Genomic DNA, 17,601 nt, shown 5'->3' on the forward strand with positions numbered 1-17,601 from the left:
GCACTAAGTGCCATGTCCAATCTCAGTTTAAAAACCTCTAGGGACGGCACGTCCACTACCTCCCTGGGCAGCCATTCCAATGCCTGACCACTCTCTCTGTAAAGAATTGCTTTCTAATATCCAGCCTAAATTTCCCCTGGTAGAGTTTAAGCCCATGCCCCCTTGTCCTATTGCTGACTGCCTGGGAGAAGAGACCAATCCCCACCTGGCTATAACTTCCCTTCAGGTAGTTATAGAGAGTGATGAGGTCACCTCTAAGCCTCCTCTTCTCTAGACTAAACAACCCCAGCTCCCTCAGCCTCTCCCCATAGGTCTTATGTTCAAGTCCCTTCACCAGTCGTGTTGCTCTTCTCTGGACCCGCTCCAGCACTTCAATGTCTTTCCTGAACTGAGGGGCCCAGAACTGAACACAATACTCCAGGTGTGGCCTCACCAATGCAGAGTACAGGGGAAGGATCACTTCCCTTGTCCTGCTGACCACGCTGTTTTTGATACAGGACAGGATACCGTTGGCCTTCTTGGCCACCTGGGCACACTGTTGGCTCACGTTGAGCTTCCTGTCAATTAGTACTCCCAGGTCCCTTTCTGTCTGACTGCTCTCCAGCCACTCTGCGCCCAGCCTGTAGCGCTGCAGGGGGTTGTTGTGACCAAAGTGCAGCACCCGGCATTTGGCCTTATTGAACTTCATCCCATTGGAATCAGCCCATTTTTCCAGTCTATCCAGATCCCTCTGCAGAGCCCTCCTGCCTTCCAGCAGGTCGACACTCCCTCCCAGCTTGGTGTCATCAGCAAATTTGCTGATGATGGTCTCAATCCCCTCATCTAAATCATCAATAAAGATGTTAAACAGGACTGGACCCAACACTGACCCCTGGGGAACACCACTAGTGACTGGCCGCCAGCTGGATGCAGCCCCATTCACCAGCACTCTCTGGGCCCGGCCCTCCAGCCAGTTCTTAACCCAGCGTAGAGTACACTTGTCCAAGCCATGGGCTACCAGCTTTTGCAAGAGTACATTATGGGAGACAGTGTCAAAGGCCTTGCTGAAGTCCAGATAGACCACATCCACAGCTTTCCCCTCATCCACCAGGTGAGTCACCTGATCATAAAAGGAGATCAGGTTGGTCAGACAGGACCTGCCCCTCCTAAACCCATGCTGGCTGGGTCTGATCCCTTGTCCATCCTGAAGGTGCTGTGTGATTCCATTCAGGATGATCTGCTCCATAAACCTGCCAGGCACCGAGGTCAGGCTGACAGGCCTGTAGTTGCCAGGGTCAGCTCTGCAGCCCTTTTTGTGGACTGGGGTAACATTGGCCAATTTCCAATCATATGGGACCTCCCCAGTGAGCCAGGACTGTTGGAAGATGATGGAGAGCAGCTTGGCAAGTTCTTCTGCTAGCTCCCTCATCACCCTAGGATGGATCCCATCTGGTCCCATAGACTTGTGAGGATCCAGATGGCTCAGTAAATCACCAACTATTTCCTCCTGGAATACAAGGGGCCTATTTGGCTTTCTATCTCTGCCAACCATCTCCAGAGATGAGTTGTCCTGAGGGCCACCTGTCTTACTGGTAAAAACTGAGGCAAAGTAGGTATTAAGTACCTCAGCTTTCTCCTCATCTTTGTTAACTATATTTCCTTCAGAGTCCAACAGAGAATGTAGGTTTTCCTTGCCCCTCCTTTTGTTATTAACATATTTGAAGAAGGACTTTTTATTATCCCTGACAGAATTGGCCAAGTTAACTTCAAATTGCACTTTTGTTTCCCTGATCTTTTTTCTGCATGATCTAGCTGTTTCCATAAATTCTTCATAAGTAGCCAGCCCTTTTATCCACAGTCGGTAAAGTCTCTTTTTATTTCTGATTTCATTCAGAATCTCCCTGTTTAGCCAAGCCGGTTGTCTTCCCCGCCGGCTAGCCTTTCGGCACACTGGTATAGCCTGTTCCTGTGCACTCAAAACCACCTGCTTGAAGCATGTCCAACCCTGCTGGGCCCCCTTGTTTTTAAGCATTGTTTCCCAGGGTATGCTCTGAACTAGACTTCTGAATAGGCAAAAATCTGCCCTCCGGAAGTCCAGTGTAGAGGTTTTGTTAATGGTTCTCCCTGCATCTCTGAGTATTGAAAATTCTATTATTTCATGGTCGCTATGCCCCAGGCGGCCTCCAACCACTACATCTCCCACCAGCCCTTCTCTGTTTGTAAACAGTAGGTCTAGCGGGGTCTTGCCCCTGGTGGGCTCATTTACCAGCTGATGAAGGAAATTGTCCTCTATACACTCTAGGAACTTCCTAGACTGCCTCTTCTGTGCAGTATTGAGCTCCCAGCAGATATCCGGCAGGTTAAAGTCACCCACAAGAACAAGGGCCGTCGATTTTGAGACATCTGCCAGCTGCTCGTAGAATAATTCATCTCCATCGTCCTGGTTGGGTGGTCTATAACAGACACCCACGAGGATGTCAGCCTTGTTGGACTTCCCCCTGATTCTGGTCCACAGGCACTCAACCTTGTCACTGCTGACCTCAAGTTTAACAGAGTCAAGTGACTCTCTAACATATAAAGCCACCCCTCCACCTCTCCTACCCTGCCTATCTTTTCTGAAGAGCTTGTAGCCACACATAGCAGCACTCCAGTCATATGAGTCATCCCACCATGTTTCTGTGATGGCAACTATGTCATAGCTTTCCTGCTGCACGATGGCTTCCAGCTCCTCTTGTTTGTTGCCCATACTGCATGCATTAGTGTACATGCACTTCAAGTGGGCTGCTGATTTCCCTCTTAATTCGGGCTTTCCATCTGTAGGCTGATTTTTGGAGAGCCCAGTTTCAATCCCTTCCCCCTTCAAACCTAGTTTAAAGCCCTCCTGATCAGCCCTGCCAGCTTATGGGCTATAGTCCTCTTGCTCTCCCTAGAAGGATGAAGCCCATCTGATTTGAGGAGACTGGGTACCACGGAGCTTGGCCCATGGTCAAAAAACCCAAAATTTTGACGGTGACACCAATCCTTAAGCCACCTGTTGATGAGATGGGCTTTTCTGCTCCTCTCTTTATTTAGTTCCTCATCCATCCCAGCTAGCACAGGAACTGAGGCAAATATCACTTGTGCTCCCGTCCCATGAACTGACTGACCGAGTGCTTTAAAGTCCTTTTTAATTATCTTGATACTTCTTCTGTTGATGTCCTCGCTGCCAGCTTGAACTACTAACAGGGGATAGTAGTCTGAGGGCTGAATTAGCTCTGGAAGTCTTCTATTAATGTCCCTCACCCTGGCCCCAGGAAGGCAGCAGACCTCCCTGTGGGATGGGTCTGGGCGACATGTAGGGCCCTCTGTTCCCCTCAGAAGAGAGTCGCCGACTACTACCACTCTTCTTTTTTTTTTTCCTCTTACAGCTGCAGTTATGATTCTTTTTGTTGATGAGGTCCATCCAGAGGGCTCTCCAGGTGGATCTTCTTGGCTATCCTCTGCCTGATTTTCAGGGTCCAGGGCCTCATATCTATTTGTTAGGGGCACCAAGGGTGGTGATGGGGTTCGAGAGAGGGTTCTTTTACCTCTCCGATCAGGGACCTGTTTCCATTCCCCCCCATCAATTAGATCTGCTGTATCCGCCTTATGGCAGGAGGGACAAGGCTTTGCCATCTCCTGTTGCACACCCTTAGGAGTCAAAAGAGCCTGACCCCACCAGTCTATTTCTTCTTCACTCTCCCTAATGCTCCTTAGTCTCTCCACCTCTTTCTTAAGCTCTGCCACTAGGCACAGTAAGTCATTCACCTGGTCACATTGTACACAGGTGCCTCCCATACCATTCTCCGATACTAATGCCAGGCACAGACACTCTGCGCAGCCAGAAGCCTGGGTGGCTGCGTCCTTCTTGGCAGGTAGTGTGTGTGTAGACACACTCTTTGTATTAACGGCAGCAACAGCTTTCCTTTTTCTAGAAACCATTGCTACCCTTAGCTAAATTGGGGACAAGAAAACAGAATGTAACCCCGGACAAACTCACCTACAAGAGCTAGTTGTGTCCAGTCTACTTGCCCTGCCACACCCCAGTCTGTGACACCAGCAACAAGTGAGAGGTCTAACAGCGAGGAGTGACAGAACCTCTGAGCCCCGCTGCACGAGCAGCCCCAGTCGCTGCTGCAGCACCGTGTGGGTGGTGCTCACCTGCCTCACAAGCACTTCACCTTCCAGCGCCTGGTGGGCAGCGACGTGTTGCTGCCCTCCAAGAGGCTTTTTCAAAGCAAGGGGGAGGGGTGTGGCTTCCGTCACCGTGGTAACGGTCGCGCCACGTCAGCCGGTTCCGCAAGGGCTGCCGGGGACTCCCGGGTAGCGGAATCGAAAACGCGACCAGAAACCCCTCTCTTACCTCTGTAGCTTCGAGATTTCCCTCCCGGCTCCGGCCAAGCTGGCTTCAGTCAGCTGATCCGAGGAACTGAGTGCTTGTCTCGAGTTACAGCCGCTTTTAAATCTCCCGCGTCACCGTGGTAACGGTCGCGCCACGTCAGCCGGTTCCGCAAGGGCTGCCGGGGACTCCCGGGTAGCGGAATCGAAAACGCGACCAGAAACCCCTCTCTTTACCCTCTCTTACCTCTGTAGCTTCGAGATTTCCCTCCCGGCTCCGGCCGAGCTGGCTTCAGTCAGCTGATCCGAGGAACCGAGGAACCCCCAGCTGAGAGTGTCCTGACAGCGTCCACAGATTCCCTAGGGTTGGGTAATCACTATGGAGCTCAAATACACCAAGCAACATTAAGCAACCAAGTTGATTTTCCTCATCTGTGGCTACCATGAAATAAAACACACCACAGCTACCCTCACCAAACAATTTTATGTTCTCTCACTGGGCTTTTCTGTAGCTGCATCTACAAGCTCTGTGTGGCTGTGACAGTTGGGGACTAAATTACTTGATTTTCTCTTTCTTGGCATTTTCTGTAGCTGTTTGTCTCTGAATGCTGGAATTGTGTTATCATCTTGATTTGGACCTGTCTCAGTGCCAGTAAAAGGCAGAACACAACAAAGAACTGGGCCAAATAATGTACAGACAGCTGGGGTTGGGATGTTTCACCAGGCTGATACACAAGTTGCAAACAGTCTCATCCTGAAACATGATAGTGGCTGCTAAAGGGAAAGGGTGACAGGCATTTTTCCTCATCATCCATTTTCCATGTTGGTTTTGGCAAGCAGGAAGTAGAAATTCAGTATACCAATCTAATCTTTGTGCTGAACATGCCCGTTCAAGCTAAAGTAACACTTTATGTGAATGGAATCAGAGTCCACTGCCTTTTTGCACTCAAGTCAATGATATTTTCCCTGGTGCTGTGTGAAGCTGGTTTGGTGCTAAACTGAACACACATAGATATTTGTGTTTCTCTATCACCCCTTCGGTTTTTTGGTGTTATTACAAATGCTTTTTTGGTGTCAGTTACATTGAGTTAACGTGTATGAAGGATGGTCTTAATATGCTCTAAGCAAAAGATACAAACAGTAAAAATGCATATTCCCTTCTGTAGAGTGCAAGGGCCCTTACACTGATATTTCAGAGAGAAATTCAGCAGCAAACAGCTGGAACTTGGAACTGAGGTTGTAATCCTCAGCAAGGGATTCTTATTCAAACATAATCCAACAGCTCCGTGCAATCAGAACATATAAACTGCACACCATGTTTGTTTAGTTGGGAGTGAATCCGAATGTTTAGGTGGTGAAATAAAGTCAATGTGATATTTGGATCAGAGGATTGCTAAATAGGGATGTGCATGGGCTGTCACCTCCTGTGCCAGCACCTCGGGGAACCCAAGGCAGAATGGATCCCACCGCAGCCAGGTCATTCCTGGCCATAGGCTGCCCTGGAATGTCTCACAGCCAGGACCGTGTATGTTATACAGCAACATGTCTGCGATGAAATCTGTGTATACATGATGTGAGAGAATGGGAATGTATTTCCTCTTTGACCTCAGTGTACCTGAATGCTTTCCTCACAAAACACCATGAAGTCATTTCACAGTGTCACATGCCATCATGTATCTTGTTCATTCTGTGAGATGTCCAGTGGCATTTCTTTTATTTTTTTGTCGTATATAAAATCTCAGCACAAACAGGACATTGAAAATTAATACAAAAGCAAACATTTTTATTTATCAGCAGGTCTCAGTCATGCAGTAATTGTACTTTTCTGTTGATAAGCTAGAGTTTTCTTTTGCATTCATTTAAATACAAGTGGAAAAAGACTTCATGTACATTGTTCTCAATCTAGGGGACCAAAAATCTTACACAGATAAAAGTTTACTGCTTTAAAATTACATTGCAAGTGTATCTGATATTAGGTTTTTTTTTTTTCAATACACTTAATGTTGATTTAGTCAAGTCATTCTGTATCCTGCTTTCAACCCTGTAAATGTCTTGAAAAGACATGCATTTGCTTTCTAAATTATACAAAAGTGAGGGGTTTGGGTTTGTTTTTGTTTGTTTGGCGTGGGGTTTTTTGTTTCTTTTTTGTCAAGGGCTGTATATTAGCCTATAAAAATTTTGTCAGGCCATGTATTACCCATATACCATGGAGTTACCTACTAATAATATGAATAGGGTTGTGTGAATATGAAATAAGTCTCTTCCATTCTATACAGAGACAAAGCCATCCTTATTTGTGGAAGTTCCTGCTGAAGCAGCTAAGAAGGCAATCTTCATAGCTTGTGGCAGCATATAAATAATTAGTACAGCAAAAACTTTATTTGGATCTGTGAGCCAAAAGAACATGAGTTGTGGGGGTGTTTGTTTGTTTTGTTTGTTATGGTGAGAGCCACAAAATAAAGACACAGTGCAGAATCACTGAAGCTATTATTAGAATGAAAACCATGCTGATTAGAGTTGTGAGCAAACCTTTTCCTCAAAGCACCAATGCACACAGCAGGGCAGGTAGATGAACCAAAGGCAGGAAGAAAATACTAACATCCTGGAAGGATAATTTCTGAAGCATAGTGATAGCCAAAAGAAAGCTCCCTCTTTGTGCTGAACCTCATGTACTTCAGAACTATCGGGTCGAAGAAAACTAACCTTGCCCTTAGGAAAAACAGAGACCAAGCTTAGAAGAGCTCTTAAGTGTTTGCATCAGTCAAGATACTCATGCAGTAATACAAACTTCTTTGACCTAGCAAAAACGAAGCACATTCCAGGACCAAATTCCAGCGAAAAGGCTTCACCTGTCACCAGGTCACATACAGGTAGAACTACAGAAAATTGATTGTCAAAGGATTCGAGGATGAGGGGAGTGTGGGCAAGAAAAAGGTTCTGCTGCAATGCATGAGGGAGCATTTCGGTGCTCATCAAATGCGTGCCAGACTAGACTGACAGACTTTGCTCTGTATAGACCACACGTCCAAGTTTTGTTTAGCTTTTGCATTATAAAATCCTCTCTTTCAAAGTGTTTGACTGGACAAGGCTCTGATCTCATGATGGCAGTGTAAGTCTAACACTTTTTCCATTCACTTTGGAAGAATACCTTGGATTTACACTGGCATAGCATCAAAGCAACGATATTCAGATGGTATTGAATGTGGTAGTATTCTACAATAAAGAAAGCACTACAGATATTTGTATAATCCCAAACCTATTTGAGATATTTTGGTATTGCATTTCACAGTAAAATGGTAGGTAGTTTAAAGAATGAAGACTGGCAACTCAAATCATATACCATGACTAAAGAATACCTCCTCAGAAAGCACAGAATTTAATCAAATACTAGACAAGAAGTTTTTCTGAAATGAGGTACGTCTTTCTCATTTGTCCATGCCTAAGAGAGTGCACTAAGATAAGAAAGCACATTACATACAAAGCATCTACCTGCATCTTTACATAAATAACTTCATTTTACTGCTCCAGCCATTTGTTTCTCACATAAAGTTCCTGTATAATTGTAATTATATAAGGATTATTGAAACATTGGCGGGAGAGTGAGAGCTCTGAGGTTTCGGGTTTGTTTTCTTTTAAATCATATTGCTGTTTGTGGAAGAAGAATGAATTCTGGTTCAGATAAATCTAGGTGATGAAGAAAAAAAAGCATCACCTGAGCAAACAGTCTAAAACCTCTGAGACTGGATTTTTATTCCCTTGGAGTATTGCCGTTATAGTGGAAAGTGTCCGTTTTGAGGATGGATATGTACTCAAGGGAGAGCAGAGGAAGGACAAGATCCACTCACTTTTTTCCTTTAAAACTCTGAAAAACTGTGAACGGGTTATCTGCACCAGCTGGATAATGCTTAGAAAAATCTTTCTCAAATCCAAAGCTTTAAAGAAATAGCCCATAAAGGTGGCAGAAGATGATAGCTTAGTAATTTCATAGGGTTATTTTTAGGATGTAAGATTGAGACATTTTACAGCAAAACTCCAAGAGAATTTCGTTTCATTTGTAGTCCTGCTGGGTTGTTATCTAGGGAGAAACAATACCTCATATGTGTAGCTTAGCTCTTCTCCTAGTAACACTGAAAAGTAGAGACCTGAAGGCCACCACAGCAGAAAGGTTTTAATTTCATTATTAGATACAAATCCAAGTGCATTAGTAATTTCTTTTGATATGGTTGTTTCAGAATTAAGCAAGTATCAAAAGAGAATGGCCTTGTAAAAGGTTTTAATTAAGAAGGCAAAGCATGAAGGAGAAGAATGGAAAGCAAATTTTGCTGAGTTCTCTGAAAAGAAGGGTTAGCATGTACATACCCTCAACAAAGTGATCAAAGCAAAAAGGAGCCACTTTGCTGCAGTCTAAGCTGAAGTTGCAAAGTGTAAAGCCCTGAAAAAGTGCAGGTTACAGGACAAATGGGATAGTGTTTTAAGTAACTACCCTAGAGAGCTGCTGAACTACAACACTTTGTCTTAACTCACTGTCATGATAATAAGCAACAAAATGCTAAATTATCTTCAAAAGATAATGTATCAAAAGCAGCAAAGGAATGTAAAATAGGTAATGCTGGATCTGAGTATGATACTGCAAGGCCTACCATCCACACACATTCTAACTATTTAACAGAAAATTTGCCTCCAAAATGCCTCTGGCTCCAGAAAAGTTGTCCTAATTTCTCCTTCAAGAACATAGGCTCAGTTTCTACATATATATGTATATATATAAATTACAGTATTGCCAAAACAAACAAAACCATTTTAAGAGGTACTTAGTGATTGCCCTTCTGCTGCTTCTCCTGGATTCAGGGAAACAAATCAAGAACTACTTTTCTTTCAGTTACCAGCTCTCAGCTCCATACTGCTCTGTACAGCTCCTCCACTGCAAAATACTGAAATATATTCCCTTTTTAACCAGCCTGAGTGTACCCAAAGCTCCTTGCAAATCCATTAATGTCAGCTTCAGATGTTAGAGTTGCCAGTGGTACTGTATCTCCTCTTACTAACATCATGTAGATAATTAACCTCCAGGCTAGGAAAGGACCTACATTTCCCCCCCCCCCACACACACAGAGGCTGTTTTGAGCATAATTTAACAGAACATACATTTAAACCTGCTCTATATTAACTCCTAAACACCCTGCAATCGATTTTGTGAGTTCTGCCCGTCTTCTGAGTAGGATGTATCCCATTTAGAATACAAAGTGATGTCCTTCATTTGCCGTGGTTAAAAAGCCTTTGGAGTGATGATTAATTAGCACATTGAACATACATCTGGGGATGATCAAGTGAGTTGCAAAAATTGCGTAAAGAATTTTCTCTGTGCCAGTCTCCTCTGAGCTTTTTAAAAAACCTTAAAAAACTAGTGAATTCAATGAGACTTTAAGCAGGGCCTTCAACTCTACTGATCAATAATTCCTTCTAGTAGGAAGTCCCTTTTATGTTGTTGATCTAAACAGACAAAGGGAACTGATCTCATTTGGTACCTGCTGGCATTTGCCCTCTCAGAGAAAAATCTCTTATGATGATAACTAGACTGGAACAATTCAAACTCAAAGAATTGGTCAACATCTGCTGAAAGCTCAATGTAAAAATGATAAGAGCAATTGTATTTGTTTACTCACATCTAGTAACTGGTCACAAGTTCAGAGAACTCTTTAGACACAAAGCCTTGTCAGGACTGAAAAAGCCCATGACATGGTCCTCCATCCCTGAGGCAGACTGGAGTCAGAGACAAGCTGGGCTCCAGAAACTCTTGATAGAAGTTAATTGCATCAGTTAGCAGCCCTCTTATTGCAGGGGTAGGTCTTTTCATTTTACTTCAGAATAGTCTCTCATCTGTGTATGGAATATAAAGACTTTTTTGCGTATTTAGATTCCAACACTCCCCCCCAGCCCCCCCCAATAATAATTCTAACTTTCTAGTAAGCTTGCTGAAAATGATACAAGAAAGACACCTCTATGAGTCAGATTTTTGGTTTGGACAAAGTACTTTTTGCTTTTGACCTCTGATCTTTCCCATAATTTCCATCCTAAAAAACTAGTCTTGTGTCTGTGGAATTAGAGCAGACTCATGTAGCTTGAAATAAGGATAAACCTGGACTCAGGAAACCTTTGCTTTCTTCCTTGCTTTTAATATTTTAGCCAGCTTAGACTGTCTGTACAATGAAGGGAGAAAGGATGCAGTGGTGCTTTATGCACTATAGGTTGATATTTTTGTTTGTTCGTTACTGGTTTTGATTTTTTTTGTTTGTTTTTTTTGTTTGGTTGGTTTTAATTTGCAAATTATATTGCATGATATTTTTAGCTTTAACTGTAGTCAAAGCAAGAAATATTCCTACTTTCGCAGTTTGATTTCCCTCCTAAGCTGATGTGTGGAGGAATTACAAGTTTGCCATGTGACTGAGGGTGGATTGATTCAGTACATCCAGGGGTGACACAGGTGGTGACGAGGTGACGCTGCTGAGGACACAAGCAAGGTGCAGACCCATCCACTTCTGTCTCTCTGCTTCACTGCATAAACTATTTTATAAAGTAAAACAACTTTTCGACAACTGAAGCAACATTAAGTAATAGAGTTTATGTGCGTGGATCCCTCTGTGAAGGTCTTTACAAACTATTACCTTCTCAAAAAGTGCATCGCAGATATTGATGTTTACTATTTATGCGACACGTGCAGTGTTTTCACTAGTCTGGAAAACTTAGACTGTGATTCTGAGTTAGAAGACATTCAAATAAGCACTATAAACAGCTGAGAAGTCAAACCAGAGGAATCCACATATCACATGTTTAAAAAGCCCTTTGAAATCACGAACATAGTGTTTATCTGCAGAAATTATTCCAATTTCATCTCCGTGTAGGAATAACAACAAAGAGGAGACTTCATTCCAGCTCAAAATATGGGCATGTAAAATTATTGTGTTACTAGAGGATGGTATGTTAAGACATAAAGCACTTTGGGATTGTTTATGTGGTGAAATGAACATAAGGTCCATTGTCCTTTCTCTCTGACTTTAGCTCATACATTTGAATTATTTCTCTGATATTTTGCTGCACTCTTCAGAATCCTTTGAAAGGAAGAACATTGTTGGAATATGCCAGATAATAATAGAATCACAAGCAACAGTCAGGGAAAGGGGTGCGGGCGGGCAGGAATAGAAAAATCCCATTGTCTAATTATTAAATCTATTCACCAGACTTGGGAAGATGTCAGAATACTTAAAAAAAACCCTTCATGCTAACAGCAGTGCTGTAATTAGCGAGCTGCTATAAGAACTGGAGAGAGAGGACAACAAAATGAGAGCCACAGATGTTGGTGACGAAAAGGTCCATGGAGGCGACAGAATCCTTTTTGCCCTGTTCCCCACAGAGCTTCCCAACTGCCCAGATAGGAGCAGCTGCAGAATGGACAGAAAGAATTATGAGAGAGACCTCAGGAAATATTCCAGGGAACTTAGATGGAGCTCATAGAGAAAGTGAGTAGGAGGCAGAACATTGCGTTAGCTCTCATGTAAGCAGAAAGAGCTCCTCAGATAACAATGGAGTTTCTTCTGCCCTCCCGTGTGGGTGAGTTTTTCCCAGCAAAGAAACAGTGATAAGATTCAGCAATAGCAATCAGTTTATCAGTGATCTCATTGATTAATTCCCAAGCCTTACCACTTTCAAGGGATACCATGAGTTTTGCATTTACGTCATGATTCTTAAAGGCCATCTACTGGAGCAAAGTGATTACATAGGAATCTCAGCTTTCATTAAAGACTTCAATTTCTAACTGTGATAATTCCAAAGTTTGAAAGCATGATCTTTAAAAGTTGCACCCCCAACAAGTCAAATAGTATTTTAAAAATGATTACAATCTAATTTCTGAGACATGCGTGTTGGGGAGTAGCTAGTTCAGGATTTTGAAATTCAAATGCTGATGCTTTTTGGCTTGATCAGCCCATCTGAGATGATCTATTTTTTCCTATGTCTAAATTTAATTTAAATTATAGAACAGTAGTTATTGAACTTAGTTTAATTTGAAGAAGATTTTCATGCTATTCATGATACTTAAAGCTAAATATAAATCCAAGAACCTTTTTATAAGCATATAGATTATTGTGATCTCTTAATGTGCTACAGAGTGGCTGAATAGAATGCATTAGATTTTTTTTTCACTTACACAATATGCCTGCTGCAGAAAGGAGTGTCCTAACACAAACACACATGACCAATAGAGCACTTAACTGCGGACTGAATTCTGCCAGGTTACTGGTGTAACCGTGCGCAAGCTACTTCTCATTCTGCAGCTCAAAAATAGATACCACTTTGTCTCTTGATTACCATTTAATCATTATATTACCTTTAATTATCATATTGTGCTTTCTTCTGCTCGTGTATGGCAGCTAAGAGAGCATTTATTCCATAGATAGAGCTACCAAATAAATAGTAAAGATGTGCTTCTACGGGCATTTGTGCACCTGTTATATTTTTTGATGAAGAAACTGAATTCAGGTCCACACATTATTTTGCCAGAAATTAAAGGAGAAGCCTGGGGGAGAGCAGATAGTGACTCAAGAGGACATTCCTTGAATATTAACCATGAGTCTGAATAATGCTTTTAAAGTCTTCCAAAAATCTTGTTTGCTATTCTTTAGAGCAAATATTTACAGAAATAATAGTAAGATCTGCTGGGAACAGCACAAAATATTCTCAGCATGATTTTGCGGGAGCGGTAGGAACTTCCTCAAAGCATTTTTCTGTGTACCTCCAGCTAAAGACAGATTGTTTACACTGAAAACAGCTTCATTTAGGATTTCAAAGAAAATTCATCATCACAAGGCAATGCAGGAGAAATACTCAATTAAGCCTCCACTAAGCAGCCAAACGTCTCTACCTGAGTGCGTTTAGAAGAGCATCCTGTGCTGCGTCATTCAGAGGGCAGTGCCCAACGCAGAACTCGGGAATGGAGCATTTGCTGTGGCAATCTGGGCTGTAAGTGAGACACATCTTGCAAGACACACAAATAGAAGATACAGAATTTCCATGTTCCTAACACCCATCAAAACAGGCCCCATCCCACTAAGGCTTTCAGGGATGAAAGCAAGAGCAGAAAATGAAAGACAGACAGAGAAGAATCAAATGCCACCCACAAGAGCAGTTCTGCTGATCATGGGAAAACTTGCAGCACAGTTTTGCCAGTGAACTGTTGTATTTTGGGACTGCAGCGTTTGAGATTCTTGCTGTGGTCCCTTAGCCTGCTCCAGTGTTTGGGAGAAGTCACCCTTCACATTTCTGAACTGCAAGTAGGTCACATTTTAAATGCCCTGTGTGCTTTTCATGAGGTACAGGAAAGCTGATTGGTAACACATGGGGACAACTCTTAAAGTATAACCAAGTTGACACAAGGTCCAGGATCTAAGCTCAATATAGGACTCCTAACAAGTTTGAGGACAGTACTCCCTGGTGATGATACCAACATCTTTCGCCTTTTAAAGGCAGAATGTGAAGACATTACAAATTGGGTACTTTTTTTCAGTCTGCCTGTTTCCATTCCTACCTTACCTACCAGTTGTTCCAGTTAAGAAATTGATCCTTTGTCAGCTTTTCATGTGTGCCCTAAATGAGCTTGGTTGTCATGGTGTTTGAAGTAATTAGGCTGAAACTATTGCATCCTTCTCAGTGAGCCTCTGAGGGTGAGAGCTGCTGAAACTGTCTAGCACAGTACATTGGGCAGGACCCATGGTCCACTGCTTTAAAGATGGTATTTCAGTGCAAAGGGTTCAGACAGCAGGCACAATTCTACAATTAAGTATAAGCCCTTTGATATGACAACTAGCAAACGAGCAAACTCTTATGCATCTCCCTCAAAGTGGCAAAGTATGTAGGGCCCACTGTGCACTCATTATGATAATTTATCGGACTGAAATTTTTTCTTTAAGACAATGATTACCGCGAGGTTGACAGTTTCTAACTTCATTAGAACTTGCAGCTGCCACTGTCATTATTCTGATTAGTTACCTTGAATTGCTTTGCAAAAAACAATTATCATTACAGCTTCTCTGTCGCAAGGAGGAAGTGGCTCCTCATGGCAGAACTGAATTAGAAAACAAACTAGAGCATGAAATAAGAGGAAGAGAGCAAGTGCATCAGATACTAGAGAGAAGCTGATCACACCTTCCTGGACTCAAGTATGTTAAATAGAGGCTATCACACTGAAAGGCAGGAAACGGTAGAACAAATGATGCAAGTAACCACTGTGCTAATGCTCATCAAGTGCAATAATCCTGTAGCTGGTGAGAAGGATTTATTTCTGATAAATTACCCTGGTTTTGAACCCCCCACCAAAAAAAAGCAACCTGTCAAGTGCCTGTGGAGCTGCAGCACCACAGGCCGGTGATGTATCCCTGCATATTCCGCCCAGCTAGGAGCTTGGGTATTGTCCATGTTGACTAACTGATGCCTTTTTACTTGGTTCTTCATGAAGGAAACAGCAGGTACCTGACAGGAAGGGATGCACAGTCTTGGGGCACAAGGCTGTGTGTGTCAGTACCTCATCCATTACCGTGTAGCATTTTTTTCCTCCTTGCCTTGTCCTTCTTATGCCCCATACTGCCCACCAAATCTGCGTGCCTGAACCCACTTTCCCTCTTTCTTCTTCCCACTCCCAGTATCTGACTTGGAGTCAAAGAGGAGAGGAGGAGATGCCTGGTTTGGTGAGGTCAGCGTCTGTGCTGGACTAGGGAGAAGAATGAGTTATATCAGAGGGAAGTGAGACACAGTGGGAAGCTGAGCCACCCAGAGTATCAAGACTCTTAATTCTTGGTGGCAAAGGCATGTTTTCTACTGGTCATATGAAAAAGTCAGCAATGCACATCTGGCCTCTGGCCAGAAACCTTCCCTGGACTGTAATTTTCCATAGGCAGAGACAAAACAGTATAAACAATTCTGTGCTTCTGGTCTTTCAGCTGGACTCTTCCTTGCTCGGAATAGGAACCAGGGCTTTCCTATATTTTTGCAGTTCTTGGCCACCACAGTGGCTGGTGACAGCTGTGGTTGTCACAGTCTGAACGACAGTGTGTCTCTTCCCTGCCACAAGCTATGCAAGACCACAAGCGGCCATGAAGCAGCAGGGCAGAAATGGCACAAAGCCATTTATTTCATCACTTCTTTTCCATTTTGATGGGCAAGAGATCTAGATCTGGATGGAAATTTTGACACAGTCCGAAGAGATCATGGGACAGAGGTTCTGTGGGTGAGCAGAGGAAAAGATGGTATTGTGGTTTGGGCGGTCATTGTGGATTGTATTTTTACTGGATACACTTTAAAAACTCTCCTGTCTTTTCCAGACATTGGCGGAGGTTTATTAAGGAAGTAGGAGGAGATTATAGCAATCAGGGAGACTTAAGGCTATAACACTGGACAACTTTCTGCGCACTTGAAAAGAAAGAATTGGCTGCTATATTAGGTAGAGAAGGTGCAGAAAACTCAGACAAGGCATGAATATATGAGGAGAGAGGCAAAAATGAAACAGATCAACTCTTTTTGTGAAATTGAGTAGACTGACAGGATTAACAAGTGTGATTTAAGACAGGAATAACAGGGGAAGTTTAGGAAGTTTATTCTCTAGTCTAGAGACTTGTGACATATTCAGGTGCCTCAGAAGACATACTGGAAAAAACGAAACATTGCATCTGTGCAGAATGAGAATGGGATATAAGGGGAGGGAGCATAAAGACAGATGTTACTGGTTTAACAGTGAATTATTGCATGGTTAATTTAAAGTAAGAAGTATGCAAAATAGGAAGTTTTTGATGTGGAACTTGCCACTGCACTGTGGCCATTGCAGATGAATTGCAGATCAAAGACACCCATTCAATAGAACAAAAAACCCCAAAAAAATGCTGTAAACTACCAACACCACAAGCTGTTGCTTCACATCCAAGAGCAACCAGAGGGAGAAACAGAGCCCAAGTCTCCTTGTTTTGGTCAACAGGTGCCCTTTGTCTGATCTCCCATTCCCAGAAAGAGACAGAATACAACCAAGCCAGGACTTGCCTTTTGCTGTTGTAAGCACCTGAAGCAGAAGCGTTTGGCAAACACCTTAAACCTACTGGCGAAAAATTGCTCAAGTATCTCCCAGGCCAGAATTAACAACAAATTATATGCATCTAAAAGTTAAGTCCCTTCTACAATTTATCTTTTCTTCTGTTATTTCTCTTATAATTTCTACAACTTCAATTTCTTTTTGAAATGGCCCAGTTCCAACACAATTATCCTCCTTCAGCTACAATTCTGATCATTTCTATTGAGCAAACACTTCCTTAAAGTGCCTCTTTGGTCTGTCTGCAGCCTCTCCAACCCCATGTTGACCAAGTCAGTTTTTGACATAGACATCATCTTTTCTTTGATTAATATTGATCTTGCCTTCTGCATTGCTTATGATTTGTCCAGCTACGTCCTTTCACTCCAGTCTTTCAGTTTCAACTTAGATGAGTCAATTTAATTTCTATCCAACAATTCAATTCCTGTCTTAGCATCTAATTGCTACCAAGCTGCTGAAATTCTACAATTTGAAGCTAGCCTGCAGCTTTCTGATATCACAAAAAAACCCTGATCTCAAAACTTCACATGTTGTGCCTCTGACTGTATTATTTGGGAGCAGACCCATTTCATTATTTCCAGCACATTCCACAGCTCGGTCAAACCTACATTTCTTTTTCTGCCTTGCACTTACCATGTTGCTGCATCTCAGTTTAAGAGATGTGATTTTGTATTTGGGTTCCAAGGCACCAAACACATGGCACAAAACAGTCCTTGTCCTCAGTGGCTCACAGTTAAAATCAGATGAAGAACAAGCATGGAAGGCAACACGGCAGGGCAATAGCAGGGCTCAAAGCAGAATATGACTAGCTTAGGTAACTTTTTAGGAGGGGCCTGACCTCCCTGATCTTCTCTTTCCCTCCACTTGTCTCTCTGTCCAGACTTGTGCTTCCTCAGTTCCCACTTTGCTCTAACCCTAGACTCTTCATGCCTCCTGGTGATACCTCCTCCTCTCCCTCTGGCCCCTGATGTTGCCTCCTCACACTTCTATCCTGTTACAGAGTTCATGCTGAGAAAACTCAGTAGCTTCTTCTTCCACTCCCTTACTCCACTTTTAGTAGTTGTGTGCCTTATTAATGAACAATACCTCAGCAGCTGGGAACTGTGACCACAGACAATCCTGTGTCTCAGTTTTGTGTGGATATT

At 43.0% G+C, this 17,601-nt stretch overlaps 1 protein-coding gene and 1 long non-coding RNA gene across 3 annotated transcripts in view; one reads left to right on the top strand and one right to left on the bottom strand.

The window, feature by feature from the left end:
* The window catches only part of SLC6A1 (solute carrier family 6 member 1), a 111,504-nt gene extending 107,026 nt beyond the window's left edge, over positions 1-4,478 (bottom strand). Inside the window, exon 1 of the mRNA XM_065074975.1 lies at positions 4,361-4,478. The gene's annotated coding sequence lies outside the window, so the exon portion shown is untranslated. The remainder of the gene's footprint in view (positions 1-4,360) is intronic.
* Positions 1-17,601, top strand: part of LOC110363558 (uncharacterized) — a 110,844-nt gene that overhangs the window by 46,763 nt on the left and 46,480 nt on the right. The window lies entirely within an intron of this gene.

Source organism: Columba livia, chromosome 10 (genome assembly GCF_036013475.1).
Source record: "Columba livia isolate bColLiv1 breed racing homer chromosome 10, bColLiv1.pat.W.v2, whole genome shotgun sequence".
NCBI classification, from domain to species: Eukaryota; Metazoa; Chordata; class Aves; order Columbiformes; family Columbidae; genus Columba; species Columba livia.